Source organism: Hoplias malabaricus, chromosome 11 (assembly GCF_029633855.1).
Source record: "Hoplias malabaricus isolate fHopMal1 chromosome 11, fHopMal1.hap1, whole genome shotgun sequence".
Classification (NCBI taxonomy): domain Eukaryota; kingdom Metazoa; phylum Chordata; class Actinopteri; order Characiformes; family Erythrinidae; genus Hoplias; species Hoplias malabaricus.
This window is the reverse complement of record NC_089810.1, coordinates 11591126-11612670: the sequence shown is the minus strand read 5'-3', so window position 1 is coordinate 11612670 and position 21545 is coordinate 11591126. Positions and strand designations below refer to the sequence as shown.

Below are 21545 nucleotides of genomic sequence, written 5' to 3'. Positions count from 1 at the left end.
AGAGAGACAATAACCTTATTCGCTTTGGGTCCACCACTCAGCAAAGCTCTCTACGAAGGTTGCGTATTACAGACATCTTGTAATTTCCTACATGTCTGTTCTTCACACAGTAATAAACAAAATAAGATGACGAAGTACAGTAATCAGTAATGCAACTATATGTAGGTTGGCAGGAAATTGGCTACGGTCAGTGGGAATAGCTTATTTCATTTATGCAGTATTTATTTCTGTTGTTCTGTTGCTTTAAATTTTGCTCAGCTATATTCTGCTAGCAATCTGCTGTATGACATTAGCTTTATTAGTTTATACCACACTAATGTAATTTTATTGCAACATGGAATATGACTTGTTTTCTTTGTACATATTATTACAAATATTTAGCACAACCTTGTCATATATAAAAAGTATCTTTAAAAAGAAAGTGATGATTTAGTATATATATATGTGGGTACAAATTCCACATTTAAAGAAAGACCTTGCTTTACTTGGAGTCAGTTAAGCTGTTTTTTCCAGAGCAAAGAGGCGCAGAGATCTCATTGATCTTTGCAGTGATAGTAAGTAGCAAGACAGAGCTGTAATTTACATAGCAATTGGTTACAAGATAATGTTGTAGCACACATCAAGGCTTGTTAAGAAACACTTTAATTAATTGGGGAATGTGGGGAACATAACAGAATGCATAATTTTCCATACGAGTGCAAATGTCCAGATCACGTGTACTGTGCACTGGAAGCAGCGTGTCACTGAGGCCAACTGCTCACTATCACAGCAGTCATCCAGCCCGTTTGAAGTCAAGTACTTATCAAAGACAGTACTTCTGCCTTTCATATCCTTACAGCCCTGATCAAATAGCACAGGGAGCTGATCCTGGCTAAGCACTTACACAGTGTTACATTCCACAAATACAGGTCTAATGATAATGGTACTGGTAATGGTTTATCAATAATGTTAATCTAATAAAGAACACATGGTGTTCTAGGTAATAATAATAATAATAATAAAAAGAATTCTAAAGTAAGAAGATGTGGCATGGACTAAAACGGAGAGAAGATTTGTTAAACTCACAAAAAATAAAAACCTGGAACTGCATGAGTGTGTGCATACATACATGCCCCCGAGCTCAGTGTCTCTATAAAAAATGAAGAAGACATACATGTCCCCTTAAAATCCATCAATAATATTGACCTTTGCTGTTCACATCTAGGCTCTTGTCTGTGCACTCGACCTCCATTCACAGCACATTATTGGCGCCATGTCCGACCCAGCCCTTAGCCCAACAAGCACGGGAATTAATGCCTTTGACCATTAGTGGTTTAATTGCAATTTGGGTGAGTGACATGCATGAAGAATTAGTGCCTGGCTGAGGACTCTGGGTTTTAGTGGATGACTTTATGGCAGGTAACGGGGCTGTGGCATGCTAGCCATCACTGGGCAGCTTTTTGGCACTTTCTGGTGAAGTCATTGTTGCCATACTGCTGTTTTTTCACAATTTTAAGGTGTCCATGATCATGGCATACAAACCTTATCATTCCATACATTTTCAAATTTGGTCACACGTTATATTAAGCACTTAGGCTAGTTAATATCAGTGCATGGCACACCAAGGTGTCTTATTGCACACTGTGTATTAGCATAGCAGGTTATTACAGAAGTTCTGTCTATATAAGTATGCATTAATTATTCATATAATTTCGTACAGCTGCATATATCTACCACAACACACATAATTTTATATATTGATTGTTTTTGGCCAATAAGATCACAAGTGATGCAGTTTTACACCAGTCTTGCGATAACACCACACCAATATTTTATACGTTCTTCTTCTCCCATGTTGCTCATAGCAAACAGCAAAAACAAACTAACAAAAAAGACTCAAACATTTAATTTCCTACATACATATTTTTTTTAGCAATAGCATCAACTCAATTTCATTCTGCTCCTGATAAAGCTGTTTACGACAACTGCATTCCACACCTCTGAAGGTCTCATGTCTTGAATCTTGACTGCAAGTCGGTTTCAGGATGTATGACCTCTAGTGGCCAGGTAGGCAAACGATGACAACAACAACAACAACACAAAAACGGCTGTCCTTTCCAGAGTGAAGTTTGCCCAACAGGCTTTCTCAGGAATGGAATGAAATTGAAATATGTTGAAATAACAGTTAATTAATATGTGTTCTTCATATTTTAGGGTTGTTTTTTGAAATTCACTAATGTACCTTTAAGTCCAGTGCCTGATCAATATGGACAGCAGTGTGTGGCACTGTTTAGTACAGAAGTGATATGGTTTACTGTTTTAAATATGCTTCGTATACAGTAGCTGTGCTTTCATGTTTTAAAAGGCAGTAGGAAATAATGGCAATGTCAGGCTCAACACTGCAGTGAGTCTAATGCCATCACAAAGCTGTTGCATTGTTGTGATTATTGCCTTGTGTTTACATCACATTTGGATGAAGTGTGTGGGTATGGCATTTTTCAAAAGGAAGCCACCAAATTCGCACACATGCGTCTACATTTAAATTTATATCCACTTGTATATTTTTGTAACATGGACTGACTGTGCAAAATCGTCCATAGTTGTACGTGTGTGAGTGGAAAGGTGAGATAGTGATTCCCTGTGGTTGCCCCGTCTGTCCTGCCTTGAGCCCAGTGATTCGGGGTAGGCTCCAAACCTATATTTATAAATGTTCTGCGTATCTGTGTGTGTGTTTAATGTAATGATAGTAATAATAGTAATAATACATGTAATAATATTGTTGCATCTAAAAATGCCACAGCATTCCATATTTATGCTACATTAGTTGTTCACTCTGAGCTCAGTTCTGAATTTGATCATATTATCAGAACGAGTGGCTTATGTGGCACAGTGCAGCTCAGAAATGATCATTCGACCAATCCGTCCCATTTCCAGTGAATTAACGCTGCGACAGAGTCAGTGAGTCATAGTTGAGGTGAGGACACAAACCAACATGTTTCTCCTGTCACTTCCACAGATCGAAAACACACACACACACACACACAGCCCGTAAATAATCTTGAGCACGCTCCATTATCTGCTGTGAGAGTCCATCGCAATGGAAAATCTACTGTCCGTACCTTCATCCAGATGTCACTGTGTAGAGGGCAGTAGCACTGGGGCATGTTCCAAAACTCCAGCTCAGCTCAGTCTAGCCACAATATGAGCTCCGTGGCTTAGGTTTTAATAAAGTAAAAAGGCCTACGAGTTTATGATATACTATGTTATTAAACATGTCATATAATGTTTTGTTTTTCATAAGCATGTGCAGTATGGTAATACTACATCACATACTAAGGCTACCCACAAAAGCTTGTCATGACAACTGATGTAGACCAGCATAAATATTTATAGACTTTTTTCCCAGTGGGCCTATATCTGTAATATAAGCTGCTTATGTCAACTTTGATGTTAAGCAGACATAACACATTTGTTATATATGATCTGTATGTACTCATACCTCTGACTGATCTATGGTCAGTTTAACTACAATAGCAACCTTTATTACAAGTGACGTTACGTGTTCATGAATGTTCACGTAGGCCTATGTCAGTTTTAACGGAGCTCTAACGTAGGTGCCATGAACACAGCCCTTATGGTAAAATGCTATCTGCAATATTTACTATAATATAATTATGATTGTGTCCTTTTGATTATTCTCAAAAAGAACACACAGCAATGAGAACAGAACATATTAACGTTTGCTGACGTTAACTGTTATGTCCATCAAACATTCTGGAATAAGGTGAGAAATAAAAAGTGTCTCATGCCCTGGTAGAAACTGTCTTATCCCCTGTAGGTCCCTGAGACACGGAGGACACACATACATCAAGTCAAACTGAGATGTTGACACATTCTGTCCCTACGCCTTCCATGATGTGGCGTGAATAATGAATCTGTGCTCTGCTCGGCACCTTTTTCATCATGGCGTGCTGGAAACAGACACCTGAGAGCCAGCACCATGACATGGACAGAGACAGGGACAAGGACATGGACAGCTGAGGGCTGGCACTCGTATGCGGTCAGCCAGCTGGCCCATGGAGCCGGGAGGCCTGTACAAGGTGAAAATGACATTAGGACAGTGTGAACAGGTATGGACCACTTTCAGCAATGCAGTCAGATATGAAGACGTCTCTATGTCTAGACCCTTAAAGCTTGTACTTCTGGATCTGTGGTTAGAATAATTATATCAGTGTGTTTTCTCTGTTTAATATTATTAACAACTGGCTAAAAAGTAAAAGTCATGCAAAAACTATCTACATTGTCTTATCTAGTTAATATCGTTATAATAATACATGGGCGGCACGGTGGCGCAGCAGGTAGTGTCGCAGTCACACAGCTCCAGGGGCCTGGAGGTTGTGGGTTCGATTCCCGCTCCGGGTGACTGTCTGTGAGGAGTTGGTGTGTTCTCCCCGTGTCCGCATGGGTTTCCTCCGGGTGCTCCGGTTTCCTCCCACAGTCCAAAAACACACGTTGCAGGTGGATTGGCGACTCGAAAGTGTCCGTAGGTGTGAGTGAATGTGTGTGTGTCTGTGTTGCCCTGTGAAGGACTGGCGTCCCCTCCAGGGTGTATTCCCGCCTTGCGCCCGATGATTCAAAAGACAAAACAGGAGACTAGGGGCACAAAAACATAGCATCATAGAGAAAAAACATGACAGAAAATGGTACAGGGCTGGTTTATGGTTATCTGTAAATAGGCAGCACAACCAATGAAGCCTGAAACTATGGTACAGGCTGAAATTGCAGATCTGGCAGGTTTAAAACTTCTGTTGGCTCTTTAAATCCAAGGGGGTGGGGGGGGAGAATACATTTTAACCAAAGTTTAATCAGTTTTAGTAGCTCTCCACACTGCATGCCTTTGCCCCTCTGCCATCATTAGTTGATTAGGTTCATTCAGGCCTTCAAGATGAGAGAAATCCTGGAAATGTGTTGTTAATGGCTTTGAAGCATGTAGCGTAGACCCAGCGGTCTTGAGTTCATGTAAAAATGCTGTTATCATGTGATTCTGTTGCACTAAAATTGAAGTTATGTATTAACATAATTTTGGGAGTAGGACCACGCCTGAACTCCTCCTCTCAGCTCTATATATAACGCGCAAATTCACGTCATTTCCACGTCAGATAAACTCACTTCATTTAGTTCAGGAGACGGATCTCGATTCGACTGCTTCACGACGTCAGCTCGCTACTCCGCGCTGGGTCATTCCTGCTGATCCCCATACCCCATCCAAAAACTTGCTCCCACCTCCACCCCATCTTCACCCTTTTCTCATATTAATTTATCCAATGGGGGTCCGGCTTCATACGCAGTCATAAGCCACACTGAACTCCTCCCCAAAGACTTCTGAGTTCACCTCCCCGTTTCAGCCTCTACGGGCATGGCCCGTACTAGCAAACTAATATTAAGTCTAGGCCACAGAGGAACTGTTGTGCCACATTGAACAAACTAATGCAATGTTTGTTTTGTAGCATCCCATTGGTGTAATAAAAAATTCAAATTCTAAATGAGAAGCTTTAGAGGTTAAAGAGCGGCATGCAGTTTGTTGGTGGCCTGCTGTATAAGCTCTGGATATTACTGCGAGCTTTCTCCAAACAATCACTTTACCGGATCATTGAAAACTGGGTCGATTCACCATATCCAATCCCAGTTATTGTCGTTCAGCTATAGTTGATCTGGTGCCATGTGATAGGCAGACGATGCATCAGCCAGGCTTTGGACTAGTGTTCACAATCACAGGACTGAAAATCCTCTGGCATGTAATAAAAGAGGACTAACGCTACATTAACCTAAGCACATCCTCACTGCTCCTGCTGCTTGTGTGAAGTGGAGTTGCATGAAAATGTTAAGTGTGCCGTATCTTCTCATTTGGAGGAAAAAGAAAAATTGCAGTGAATATGAGTGACTTGGATCGTAGTGCCACAGCGTAGTTTATATGAGCCCATGATTGTCTCTGCAATTACAAAAAAAACATGTTCCCATGCGCTCATGCTCTGAGAGCTTGTTTAGTGTTGAGTTGTGTGTGTGACTGGACTGTTAATCTGTGCTGATACTTCACTGGGCAGAATGCTGCCTATCTTTTTTTCTCTATTCTGAAAAATGTGTTTGCTCTGCGAAACTCATCAAGCATTCAAGCCTTAAAACAATCCTACTCGATGCTGATAAAAGCATCCTTTCCCCTCTCTGTGTTAAGCATGCTTGAAAAACAATTAACTCATGTAAAAGTCAGAGTGCCATTTTTCACTCCATTAAGTCCAGTCCAGTGCTTTAATTCATAGCGCAAAGATGAGGCAGAACCGTCCCAAACACGCCCATCACAGCAACTGCTACAATTGATCAAAGCTGTGGAGCACATGCTGACAGCAGCTCAGGCAGCCCAACAACAGGCTATTACCCTCACCTCCCTCCCCAAGCCCTCCTCTACCCCCTCCCCAACTGCTGGACCCACCATCTTCATCACTCCCCAGAGAGGAGAACCGAGCAGAAAAGCCTTTTGGTATAAAAGCAATGCTAAGACTAAACATACAGTATGTCTTGGGTATAGTTATGTTGTACTCTGAGGACACCAACATTGCTTTATAATGATAAATAGACTCTATATGTGGACTGTATACGTTCTGAAATAGTTTTATAACAACAAGGGTTTTATTTACTCATCGCAGTTCCGTACATTATAACCAGTGATTGAATTTTAAGCTTTTTTCTAATGCATAATGTGACTACTACTAACACTCTACTACTACAAAGGAAGAACACAGAGGGAGCACATGCTATTTCAGGATAGATTTGGTACAGAGGTTTGTTCTACACTGAATGATCACTGGATTTGGAACGCCTACCATGTATCTACAATCACTCTTCATTTTGTCAGCTCCACTGAGCATACAGAAGCACTTTGTAGTTATAAAATTACAGACAAATATAGTCCACCTGTTGCTGTGCATACTTTCCTATCCCCATTTGACCCTGCTCTTCAGTGATCAGGACCTTCACAAGACCACCAGAAAGCAGGTGTGATTTGGGTTGTGGACTATTCTCAGCACTGCAGTGACACTGACCTAGTGGTGGGGATGTGTTAGTATGTGTTTGGCTGTTACACGTTTTTGAATCCCCACTAAGGCTAAATCACCAGAGAGTTCAACAGGCTTGAAGGAGGACACTAACAAATGAGTTTTGTCAGCTAACAGACACTTGCCTCTGTGTTTGTGGCATTATTAGAAGACAGACCTAGTCACATTAACACCAACATTTAGAAGGTGAACTATACCCTTTTCTCTAATGTTGGAATGATATAGTTCTATCATTTATATTTTCTTTCTTATCACCACCGTTTTATTTAGAGATCTGCGTTTGAATATCTAGAGCATTATATCATTGTATCCTTCTCTTTTCCTTCGGTACGACCTGAATAAGCTGACTTCTTAAACATGCTGAACCGAATCTGATCAAAAAGCCAGGTCTGAGCTCCCAGAAGACTGTGAGCTGTTCTGATTCATGGTGGGTAATACATGACCAATTTCAGAAGGCACAAATGAACAAAAGATTCACATTTTACACCATCTCCTGCACCCGCTGGAACATGCAGGAGGCCTGTAGCGGTCTCAGGTGATGGAAGGCCTCAGAGAGGGAGATAAGCCGAACCAGCAGCCTAATCCAGTGGATTTCACCAGTCTGATGGGCTGGTCAATACTGCAGTGCACAGCATATCAGCAGTTTTTTTTTTCTTTCTTTTAAACATGACCAAGTGCTGGGTGGTATATTGTCTAAAATCTTTTAATTCACTGTTTAAATTACCACAGAAACACATTTGTTACTCAAGTTGTTTAGTTTTGTAGCACTTTCATGCAGTTTACGCTCTCCAGAGTTTAGGGTCAGTTCCCCTACAGCAAAAACAAATCAATATTATCATTTCAGTTCATGTTTTTGAAATTTGGAGGTTTATTCATTGTCTATAAACCTCAAAAATGCTTATTTTTCTGCCGTGAGCAGAGAGAAAAAGTCTGAGACAGTTTGGTTTTTACACATTTACAGACACTGGGGTTTAAAAAAAAAAAACATTAGACGGTTTTGGGCATGCAAAGTGGAGAGCAGCAAATCATGAACATGGCCTTTATCTAACAGTATTATAAACTAAGAATAACTAAAGTCCCTAAGCTGTTGAGCAGTTGAAGTTCTATAACAAACAAAAATTACAACAACTTGTCTCCTCAGTTCCCAAATGCTTACAGAGGTGATGCAGCACAGTGGTAAACAAAATCAAAATGGACATATACCTTTCAAATTTTCAAAATTTTCAGCTTGATAAATGTTGTCTTTATTTTGTTTTCAATTAATAATATATTTATATTACTCCATTGACTACATGCTTGCATTTTGTTTTAATTTATATTATCCCATATAGAGTAAAATGGGATTTTACTCTGTATGGAACCCCTAAAGTCGTTAAATAGGTAAGATTATATATGGCCACTATTTAAAGCAATGTGTGGTTAAAATCATTTTGCACCTTTATTCTTTGTGAATATTTAAAAATAAAATTACTTCTATATAAATAAAGTAATTAGTAATTGAGACTTGTTCATGTGTATGCAGTTTCAGGTTTTAATAGACAGTCTATTTATTTATTAATTTATTCATGTTTAGAAGCACTGCTCATGGTTAAAACAGCTAAAGGTTTGGATTGTCATATGTTAATATGGCAGGCTTGTGGGGGCTTAAATATAATTATTCTCTCTGGATGTGTAGTAAAGCCCTCCCTCACAACCCATCACTCTGTACAGTCCCAGCCAATGCAGGCATCTGTTAACCAAGATTAGTTAATGCTCTCCTCCAAATATCTTGAACTATCCAATAAATTTGCATTAACGACATTTTAAAAGGGAGAGATTTCTGGCTTCATTTCTCAGACTAAGCATGTGCTAGCCTTCACCCACCACCAGCACTCAGCTTGGTAGCATCTAGACTGGAATAGATGTGATTGGAAGGGACATATGGTGGAACTCTGAATCACATATCTCATATCTGATACACTGATATCAAGAGAAGAAAGCCTGTAGTGTGGGTGAATTTTGTATGAGTGCTGATTTCCTGCAGCTTTGTCCAGCAGTCCTATGAGCTTCCAGCTTGTTCAGCTCTGTGACTTCAGTCTGGCACCCCTGCCATTTAAGCCATTTGTGCATATGGGCATTGCCACTGGGCACTGAGCACAGTTCTTTTGAAGCAATTAGGTCAGCCTTCAAACAATTGCTACAAGGCCTGGCAAATGTGAGTTCTGCAGTTTTTGGATCAGTTTAAATTTGAGATAAAAAAAAAGGCAAATTGGCTGCAGTTACTTGTTTAATAAGAAAAAAAATATACATATCCAAAAGCTGGAAGTCACTGCTGTGAGGACTTGATTATAGCCTCAGAAGCATTAGTGGAGTTTGATACTGATGCTGAAAGATTAATTCTGGAAAACAAATGTCACCCCAACTCATCCCAAATGTATTTGATGTAGCTTCATTACTCCAGTTCACTTGTCCACAGCCCAGTATTGGGGAACCTTTATATCGTTCTATAATACTTGCTACTGGTCATTGTGACCTGAGACATGGAGTTTTGCTGAGGTGAAATCAACCCCAAAATTAAGCCTTAGATCAACAGGGAGGAACATATGTTTACAACTGATTCTGCTTTTTTTCCCTTGACTGTATTTCTGTTTCTAATGACAGCAAAGACACCATCATCATCTTCAAGACATTGTCCTATTCTTGTCAAATCACCAATCACCCTACTTAAAGAAATGGGAGTCTATGGACTATTGCAGTAAACCAGTTAAGATGCTGTTAGTGATAGAATCATAAATGCTGAAATTTATATTTATGGATATTTTGTTTTTATTCAATTTCCACTTAAATGTTCTCGTATGCCTGGATATAACCGCCCAATACTAACAGTCACTGAAAACAATTGTATAAAAACTTCAGAGATAGATTACTACAATTTAATTCCTGTTTGTAGCATGTGTGTTCTGAAATGCTTGCACACAGTTGTTTCCTTTATCTTTGAACCAGATGTATACACTGTGAACCTTCATTAGTTTAGCTTGGGTTGATGCGCCCATTCCTGAGGTAGCGCTCATTAATTTTAGAATTTAATTTGAGCACAGAAATGAGGTCAAGAACAAAGAGAAATAGGCCTGTATGAGAGTAATTGATATGAGGCAGTGGAAGCACCCTCTGGTTGGCTGAAACATGAACACCCAGACCTATACAGCAGCCAGAGGGCAGCTGGAGAGATGGGCTGAACTACCGTCCTGTTGCCAGCCTGGCGGAACCACAGTGAGACAGAGAGCATGAGCGCTAACGGGCCCATGGCCTGGCCAAAGCCTTTCCCTAATCTCCAGCAAATTGAGTCTCTAGCAGGGAGCTGAGGGGAGGCAGTGCAGAGTGCTCGTTTGGATCAAAGCAGGCAGCGAACCCTGGACACAGCCAGACCACCGAGACGATTCAGGATGCTGAAACTGGTCGCTGTCCGTCTGGGCAGTGTGTGAATAGCTCAGTGACAACCAGCTGAAGTAAGTTTACTGGTTGTATCACTAACGGGAGTGTCATCAGTGGAAAACGATCATATTCTTAAGTGAGCGGATTAGGAGGTGTTTCTGCTGGTTTCAGTTGTGAACTCTGACTAGACTATGGCTTAAGATGGGCTTTTGATTAAGGCTGATCAGAAAGGTGGGGGTGGGGAGTGTGGGGGGGTTCTTAATACTCATCTAAGATGATTACCTTTGGGATGACTAATGTTAGGATAGTGTTGTGCTAACAAAGCCATACAAAAACAATAATACATAAAGTAATAGAAAATTACAGTATTTAACAGGTCTAACTGTTAGGAAAGATTGCTTGTTTATGTGTTTCTAAATATTACAACCATAATATCCCCACTTTTTATTTATATAGTATATTGTCCTAATGGTTTTTCCCTCTTATTTTACTGGAAATTCCCACTAATGTACATTTGCTTCCAAAGCTCCGAAAATGGCATGATTCCGTGGACCAGTATTTCAGTCTCATTTGCACAGACATGACACAATTCTTCCAATAAAACTGAACCGCTTTTACTGCACATCTAAATACAAATGAAATAGTCCAGAGGTTTTTTTTTTTTTCCCTCCAGTATCCATTTTACCAGAATATTGCCAATTTGACCTTGCTGAGGCAAACAGTTTTGCTGACAGCTCTGTTAGTTACTGCAGAGCGGACCGTATAAGGATGGAATATGTGGCAGGGTTAAAGCAGAGATGTGACTTTAGTTCTGGTAATTAGGCATTTTGTGAGACCAATGCACAATTCTGTAAAAAAAAAAAAAGGGGGAAAGATCACATTCTTCTACGTTAAACCGCTGCAGACACTTTTAGAATTCAGGAATGATGACTATAACAACTCTGTAAAAACATATATATATATATATATATATATATAAAACACTAAAACAGATGTTGCTTTAAAGCTTTAAAAATATATGGAGAATGTTGCTTTTTTATTTGCCTCATTTAAATGAAAGGATTTGATTAATTTTAAATGATAAGTTATGTTTACAGGTTTATGGGTTTAGTTTGACTGCTTTATTGTAAATAGAAGGCATCAAACAATGCCATTTAAAGCTGAAGAGATGTTTAAAAAACAAAATCACACGCATTATGGTTTATTGTGGCAAGAGCAAAATGTATATATTGATGGTCATTCATTGTCTTTAACCCTTATCCAGTTCAGGGTCACGGTGAGTTCGAAGCCTACCTGGAATAACTAGGCGCAAGTCAGAAACACACCTTGGAGGGGGCACCAGTCCTTCATAGGGCAACATACATTCACGTACACACACACACGAACACTTTTGAGTCGCCAGTCCACCTACCAACGTGTGTTTTTGGACCGTGGGAGGAAACTCATGTTGACACTTGGAGAACACACCAAACTCCTCACTGTCAGTCACCCGGAGTGGGATTGGAACCCACAACCTCCAGGTCCCGCCCCCTTCGTGTTCATTTGTTTGGTTTGCTACTCTAACATAGCAGTTCCCTTTCAATAACAAAGAGTTAATTATATTTGGTGTATCTGTATCAATATTAAAGCTCAGGAAATCAATCAATCACTCAATCAATCAATCCCTGAGAACATTAACAAAGAACCCTGACCAGGGATGTTGAAACGCTTGCACGGAACTGTAATATAGTGAAATCACAGTCCTGATGATCTCCTCTAACGGTGGGTAAGAATTGTGGCGGTGAATTGCCATGTTGTCTTGTCACATGTCAAGCACTGGGGTAGCTGGGGGGCATTAGAGTGAGTAAACACTCGCAGCAAGACAGTGGCAGCTTTGATTCAAGGCTTACGGCCCCCAGTGGATCTCCATGGCTCTCTGTGGCTCCCTGTGGTTGTCTGTGGCTCTCTGTTGCACTCCATGGCTGTGTGTGTTGTTCTGTGGCTCTCTGTTGCTCTCTATGACACTTTGTGTCTCTCTGGGTCTCCCTTTCACTCTCTGTAGTTCTGTGTCTCTCTGACTCCCTGTGGTTCTCTGTGGTGTTTGTGGGGCTCCCGGTGGCTGTGTATGCCTCTGTGTGGCTTGCTGCGAATCTGGGTGGCTCCCTGAAACTCTTTATATCTTCCGTTGGCTGTCTTTGGCTTTGTTGTGGGTCCTGAGCTGAATCCCACCAAGCTCAGCACCTCGCATGGGGCACAGACAGGAGATGGGGTCCAGCCTCACTGATAGTCTCTCTCTCTCTCTCACCCTTTTAGTCAGTTAAAGCAGGGTACACAGCACTATGTGATCAGACTCCAAAGGCGTTCACCTTAGCCTCCTTCATTTCTAAGCACATTATTCATGGCATAACAGTAGGCACCATGCACGTATTGCTTATTTTAATCGAGTCATTTCCACTCAATACCCAGTATCCAAGTCTCCCCATCACTCAATGGCAGCAAACTCTAAGAATGAAGGCTAGTGACGTGAAGTACCACTACATTTTGTCAAACTGCCAACATCATAATCTTAGTAACATCACATCTTAGTAAGCTCAACAGACTTGGAGGAGAACAAACTATCTGCCACATGTTACATTAAGGAACAGATAGCCGTGATGTCTAGCATCATGCTCAGAGATGATGGGAGAGGGATAGATATTGTATCCCAATTTTAGTTACTTGTGCAAACATGTGACAAACATAGCACAGTGAGATATTTGTCTGTATTTGTATGAGATATATAGGTGGATAAAAAAAAAACATGAGATAAAGGTAGATGAGCTGAGACAAAGATGAGAGGAAGTCAGAGGTTCCACAAGGCTTCTTTTTAAAAGGAACAGCTCTATATAGAACCATGAGCACTTAAAGAGCCCTTTGCATCATGAAGAGGACAAGGCTTCTGAGCGCCACCAACAATGGTTCCATATGGCCATTCAGAACCCTTTTCTAAAGGGTACTGTTTAGAACCATATCTATATAGCACATTCTCCATCAATCTGAAGAACCTCTTCACGATGCAAAGAACCCTTTAATCATGCAATGGGCTCTTTAAGGGTTCAGGGTTCTATTTAGAACAATTGTCTTTACTAAAGAACTTTTGTAGAGCCGTCATTTTTATGTGTGGGGATGAGACGAGACGAGACGAGACGAGATGAGGTGAGGTGAAATGAAGGGAGAAGAGGTTAAAGAGAAGTTAAATAGTGAACTAAAACATAAACATAACAAAAGCAGTCAGATTCTTTTATTGAACGTTAAGCAATTTATGGAAGAATAGAGGAAAGGGAAAGGAACAAATGGAAGGAATAGGAAAATAAACATGGCTGTTAAGTAAAAGAGCGCTACTGTCTGAAAAGTGTATGGCTGCTACACATATGGACAGCTTATTTATTGTAAAATGAAGTCTTTTCACCTGATGAATTGCAGAGGCATTTGAACATGGACAAATTTATTGTCACAGTGATTATTTATTTATTTATTTATTTATAATAAAGGTTGTATGGGTTGTGGGGGCGGCACGGTGGTGCAGCAGGTAGGTGTCGCAGTTACACAGCTCCAGGGTCCTGCAGGTTGTGGGTTTGAGTCCCGCTCCGGGTGACTGTCTGTAAGGAGTGTGGTGTGTTCTCCCAGTGTCTGCGTGGGTTTCCTCCCACGGTCCAAATACACATGTTGGTGGGTGTATTGACGACTCAAAAGTGTCCGTAGGTGTGAGTGTGTGTTGCCCTGTGAAGGACTGGCGCCCCCTCCAGGGTGTATTCCCACCTTGCGCCCAATGATTCCAGGTAGGCTCTGGACCCACCGTGACCCTGAACTGGATAAGGGTTACAGATAATGAATGTATGGGTTGTAATATATCAATTTTAACTTTAATGTGATCTGGTGTCAGATTGAAAACAATATATAATAATAATAATAATAATAATAATGATAATATAATAAAATTATAAATATATGGAGCCTTCTCTTTGTCTCCATCTGTTAGCAGTTTCTCTGTCTCTTGTCTCCCTGCATGCTGTGTTTTGACGTGCATGCATATTTGGTTCAGGGTGGCCATGTGTGTGTGTGTGTGTGCTGGAATAAAATCTGTGACATATCACTGCTTGTGAAGTGTTTATGGAACAGAAGGCCCTTGGTGTGAACTCTACCTCAGTGATGTGCTTCTGTCTGTCTGCTGTAGTACGGAGCTGTAAAAAAGTCTGATGGCCTGTCTGTTGGAAATTCTCCACAACCATGAGATAGATTTTATTCCAAGGTGTGTGTAATATTTAGAGCACTTCAGTGTTTTTGATGTCCTAAGTAAAAGTACTTAGTATCTGCAGGATGTTTCTGTTCTCCCTCCATCCATTTCTCTCTCTCTTGCTCTCTTTCTCTATCCCTCTTTCACTCCCAATCACTCCAATCTGAGTCTAAGAGGCTGTTCTTTTCCCCTCTCTCCACATAAATGGTCCCTAATTTGCATCTCTGCCTGCATCTCCAAAGACATCCCCACTTAGCACCTCTGAACCACTCATCTTCCCTCACTTCTACCATTTTGGTGTGTTCGTTTCTTCATTTGATACTCAATTTACCAGTCTTGCATCTTCGTAATAGCCTAAGGGAGTGCTGTGTCGGCTGATTGAAGTCCAATGGAGGAGTTTTCCATGTTGCGCTCCGGCTGTTTATAACGACTGATCCTTGGGAGGGTTGTGTTTGACTGAGGAAGGCCCACCGGTGTTTACCTGTTAATGAAATCTATTGATTATTTCATTTTACTGAAACTACTGGCCACCTTCAGGGAACCCATTTGTTGTACCAATCACAACAGTTATTTGTGTAATGCAGACATACACTGGTAGATCTGTCTTGGACCACTACAGCTGAAAGAGACCTGAACTGATGGGCTATTCCTGTATATCCTGCAGTGGTAGCTGATGTCTGACTAAGCTGCATCGTCCCAAAAAAATTGTGGGAAACCACACATATCCCGTGTAAGATATTTGTGTAGGTTTTACATGAGTGTTTCCATCCTCTCGTGAACAGATTTAGATTTGAACACGCCTTTGTTGTCTTTAGACTGATATGTAGAAGGCCTGTACACCCTCAGTTTTAATATATGGTTTTGAAATTGCTGGAACCTAAAGAAGCTTCAAACCTGTGTTAAAGGACCCATAACTTCCTCTCAATTTTCTGAAATAAAACAGATTTATTAAGTTTGTAAACTTTAGTTAAGTTTCAAAGTGCCCCACTCACTCCACAGTCAAAAACATGCATAAAAAGCAAGTGACCTGATTTGGTTGGTTGGTTGGTTGGTTGGTTTAATGTCACTGAAATGAACATATTATCCACCCATTCACCATTCACCAGGTTAGCCCTGACGTGTCATGTTTGTGTTTGTATCTCACTGGAATGAAAGGTGTCACCGCAAACACTTTTTGCTGTTTGTGACTGTCAGGAAACAAATGTTTCTCTACATAAGCTTCCAAAGGACCCAGACGTCATGGCTGAAGTTTATTTTTCCTGACGTCCCTAAGCATTTCAAGTTTAAAATTGTGGTCAGCACATTTCGGTCCATACTGCGTTTTGAAAGAGGCACAATGCAGAACCGATCTTGTCAAAAAGATACAGCTGAATGATGGTGCAGTTCCATGTTTAGGCTCAATGTCAGTCATTACGGCTGCTCCAAGGAAACATTTCTTATTTATTAGGGTATTTACTTACAGCTATTGAATTAAAAAGCTTGTTTCTTCCCCTACAGTCAAAGCACAAAGCTTGCTAATATTCAAAATAAGCATGTTTAGCAAAAGTAAGTTATTAGGGGCCCCCTCCAGGGTGTGTTCCCTCCTTGCGCCCAATGATTCCAGGTAGGCTCTGGACCCACCGCGACCCTGAACTGGATAAGGGTTACAGATAATGAATGAATGAATGAAAGTTATTAGGGCTGGCTGTAAAGGTAATGACAGGTTATCTATGATTATATTAGGTGTAATTGCCATGATATAAATTCTAAAAGGTATCATTCTGATTCTAGACATGGAGAGTTGTCATCTCCTTCAGTTTCATTATCAAACTCAGACATATACAGTAAGGCTGTATATGAGTAGATGCCATTGTTTACCTCAGATGGTCTTCTACATGATTCTCCATTATACAGACAGGTGTGTGACAGTTCTGCACAGTTTGACACACACTCACACATTTACTCACACCTACAGACACTTTTTCTGTCACCAATTCACCTACCAGTGTATAATTTTTTGGACAGAAGGAGGAAACCAGAGCACCCTGAGGAAACCCATGCAGGCCAAACTCCTCACAGACAGTCACCAGGAGTGAAACTTGAACCCATACCTCCAGGTCCCTGGAGCTGTGTGACTGCGACACTAACCTGCTGCACCACCGTGCCACCTGGGATGAAGTTGTTAAGGAAAAAAAAAAGAAACAGTAGACTTGTTTTTGTCACAAGGCTTTTAAACAGGACAAAGAATGGGTGACCCAGGGCTGACCTTTAGATATTTGTCTCTAGGAATTGGCTCAGGACGAATGGCATTATCTAAATTAGGCTGGGCAAGTGTGGCTCTCAGTAGAACGTGTAGAGATGGGAGAGATTTCTGCTGTGTCTGAGATTGCATAGGCTCCCAGAATGACAAGGCCGATGACTAATTCACAACTGTTTGTGTGATTTTATGTAAGTTACTGGCAGAGTTGCATAAGGCTTCTCCGCTCACTTTTCCCTGCTCCACACATGCACATCCACACTGTACTAACAGGCTTATTTTTACCTATTTCATGTCTGAGGGGAAATCTAGGTCAACAAACAGCCAACCTTGCTGCTCTGGCCAGTCATTTTCCTCCATGCTCAGCGACTGATTTTAGATGAGCTTCTGCTATCCAAGTTTGGCCGCACCCAGAAAAGGTCAGAGTTGCCTGGGGCCTAAACAAGTCATCCACGACCAAAAATATATGGACTTGGAATCCCAAGTGAGGTTTGTTGAACAGTATGTTGGAGTAGTCTTCCTCCACATAATACACAAGGATACACAAGTGCAAACACACATACACATACACACACGCAAACAACAAAAACCATGAGGCACATATCCACGAGTAATACCATCTCCACTGATATGGAGCTTATGTAAGTGCGCAATAATTCATCACTGATTTATCTGACACGTGCCATACATCATCCTCCTCATCTTATATGAAAACAGATAAAACATTTTATGGAACATTAGCAATCTGTACATGCTATCGCACTCTCAACTAGCAGCCCACGGCCCAAGCAAAAAAGACAACATTGTCATTACTGCGACAATAGTCAGCATTTGTCAAACATTGCCTGTTTTGTGTCTTAGCACAATTGAACACACTCCTGTACAGCTCTGAGTCTATTTAAAGCAGCATGAACATGCGGTGTGGGCGAAGGCAGAGTTTGCAGGGTTATGGTTAGTGCTGATATTTATAAATAGCTGGAGCTAGCATTATTTTCTCCACTCTCCTCCCATGATCATCAATCATGTTAGCGCCTGGAGAGAACCACAAATTCTGTGGTGAGGCCTCTTCTCTCTCTCTCTCTCTGTCTTTCTCTCTCTCACACACACACTCAAACACACTCAGGTGAGCATTGTGATGGGAGTAGAGCTGGAATTTTAACAGGGGTCAGTGTGATAAAATGGGATAGAGAAGCTTGACAGTCCCACAGGGTCTGGAGTGTTTCAAACCCAAGATTCTTACTAATAATGTTTTCAGTTATAGATACTATTAAGACAATATTTGTAGTACAAGTTAACACATTTATGTGTTTTATGTGTGTAGATGTTGCTGAGTACTGAGCCGTCCTGCTGAGCTTGTGAACAGCGGAGTACTGTAACTAACGCAGAGCCAAACACAACCCCAGAAACACACACACACAGAGCGTGTTCCTGTTTTGTTTCCTATTATTTATTTATATGAAATGTTGCAAATGACCCTGTCCTGCTCCACTGGGGAATAACACTGTGCTCTAAGCTGAACTTCGACACACCCACGGACGAATCCACGGTTCGCGCTGAAGAACCTACTGTACTTTGGTTCCAGCTGGGAACAATTTTTTTTGGTTTCACAAACCAGTTTATGTCGGTGGAAACGGTTCCAAATTTAGTTCATGAACTGAAACCATTCCCTCGTTGGTGCAAAATTGCTATGTGAAATATGGCTGAACTAATGACAGATGTGTAGTAGCGCCACCATGTGAAATAGGAGTCAGTCAGTAAGGGAAAATGCCTCTTCTAAAAAAGCATCTGTTAAAATACAAATTTCAAAGGATGTTAAATTTGTGCTATTTCAGTTTCTTCCTTCATTCTGACATTTTCATACGATGTTAAGGGAAATACACGTTTTCTGGGTATTTGATCTGACAGCCACTATGTCAAAACATGTGTGCATGCCAAACAGTGGACACAGCTATTTTATCTGATGTAATTATGTAAATATTTGCATGACACCAAATCTGTCATCATTTCCAACAAAAGAAGTTCACAGTTTCCTCACAGAGTCTTACTTGAGTCATGGTTCACTGGGATGCAGGTCTGTGTCAGGTTTCAGATCTTTAATAGAATAGTAGGCAACACTTTTTTATAAATAATGAACTGATATTTCAAATATTTTCAAAGCACATATATGGCACACAGCACTTTAGAATGCGTAGACAAATCCTGTATCCTTCTTAAGGTTGTTTCAACAATTATTGTTGTAGAAAACAACAATGAAGTATCTGTGAGCACATTTATAATGTTGGAAAATCTACATCTTTAAACTGTACACTATGCTACAACCTCTTTAGGTTGAGTAGGACATACCATTGGTCTGTAAATCTTGTTCAACCTGGCAACAGTTATTATTAAAGAAAGCATTTGTGGGTAGAGCACTGAGAGAGCAATTGACTTGTGTCATTGCTGAATAGAAAGTGGAGGACTAAAGAAAGCCAGTTGATGTGAGATGAAAAAGGGAGTTGAGAAAAAAAAGGAGAGGGGGCATGAAAGGCCTGATGGCCTGAGAATTTTAGAGGGAGAAAATATGGGGGGAATGAGAGAGAGGGAGTTGCTCTAATTAAGCTTTTCTCTCCAGAGAATATCCTCTTCCACTACTCTCTCTCTCTCTCTCTCTCTCTCTCTCTCTCTCTATTTCTCTCAATGGTGTGACTCTCGCTAGCCATGTGAGTGTGACTCCCCCCCACCCCACCCCCTTGCTTTCTTTTTATTAAGCTTTACTTCACCTCTCAGCGAAGGACAGGACGAAGTAGGGGACAAGCAGATTTTTATTCTGACACGCTCATGTTTTGTTATTCCACACACACACACACACACAGCTTTCCAACCATCATAGATATAACTGCTTGCTATAAAAAGGGTGACTTGTAATTTACGTGTTTTCACTGTAAATTAATGAAATGAAAGTTGGTCTCTGAGTGTTCCACAAGACTGTTTCAAGTACAGTTCACCCACTTAAAGGTTTTTTATATTTTGCTTTTCAACTCACACATACACCCCTACTGAGATCTACATGATGCCTTATCTGAGGCATGAAATAAAAACCTTTTTCATAAATATTATTCTAACGCCTCCATTACATCTTTAAATAAACACAGTCACATCTATTTCTTGCTTTGTGTCACACACACACACACACACACACACAGGCACGCACTCATCTTTTCAGCTCAAAGATGACATTGACATAGACACACGAAGCATTTGTCTTTTTTCCTCCTTCCGTCAGCTCGCTCCTGTGCACACACTCACACAATAGAATCTTTTGATCTTGTTACCATGGCAGTTGGTAGAATACAGTAGAAATCCAGCTGATAACAAAGTGCTTACATAACTATTGCAGTGCTAGATCCTGACTCTTACCTGGCACACCTCAGTGCTCCCTCCCTCTCTCTCTGATAAAAAAAAAATAACCTCCATTTGCCACCTGTCATGTGTACATTTAACCGAATTCCCATGCTCTGATCATGACATGTAGTCAATAGCAAATGTATCTTACCATTACATTAAGTGCTGGCTTCTCCCTACCCCATCAGCTTACACCTTCCTTCACACCCCATCGGCACCATCCCCCCCCACTGACAATCAGTCTTAGGTCTTAGAGAATGTATGCCATTAAAAAGGAACAGGGTGTTCACCGGTTGGTTTTAATGGCAGTACTCGGTCTCCCAATTACAACTAGGCCAACTTGTCATGTGATAAACTGTAAGATTCAGTAGTATTCAGCTTCTGAAATACAATCCTTAAGTGCTTAATATATTTGCAGTGGCCTAATTGGTTGATAGCTATCCTACTACTTAGCAGTTGATGTTTAGTAGCTCCCGGCTGACAACAGATACTTCTCAATCTTAAGTAAATTAATATTATTCTCTGCTGCATTTTAAAAATGTAAATGCTTTACTCAAATTGTTTTCCATTTGTATTGACACTCAACTCCATCTTTTCAAAAAGTAGGCCTCCAGTGATTACTGAGTACTACCAAGGTTGGGTGGGGAAAGCTTCCTCCAAGGCAGGTGAATCCAGCCACTGCTTCTTTTCAACCTTCTATTATTTGTCAGCTCAGCACACGTGGAGGCAGGCGAAGGTTAACTCATGTCGTTAGCTGGCACCGTGCTGAGTGAGACAGCCTTTCTGAAGCACCAGAAGACCGAAACTACTTTTACTCATTATGTATTTCAGCAGACATATTGTCATATGATCAAGGAATTGTGTTACCAAAGGTGGCCAGTTCAGGTTTTGAAAGTAAAAACCCTTCCCAGAATTGAGTTTCAACTGCTATGACACCTTTGAGACGACTGGAGCAGCCAGGCAGCTGAAGTGGAAATCCGGAGAGAGGTTTTTACTTTTACTTTTTTTATTTTCCATGTATGTACGGCAATACTAATTGTGACACATCTAAACACCACACCACGATGAGCCAAATCCATTAAACGGCAGACTGATGTAGCCCTTCTGTAAGTCCTTATTCATTTCGAAATGTTGTAGACAGGGCATGCTCAAAGTCTGTTCCAGGGTTTACTCTGGTATC

At 40.8% G+C, this 21545-nt stretch overlaps 1 protein-coding gene across 1 annotated transcript in view; it reads right to left on the bottom strand.

Moving 5' to 3' along the window:
* Nucleotides 1–21545, bottom strand: part of insyn1 (inhibitory synaptic factor 1) — a 71436-nt gene that overhangs the window by 46670 nt on the left and 3221 nt on the right. The window lies entirely within an intron of this gene.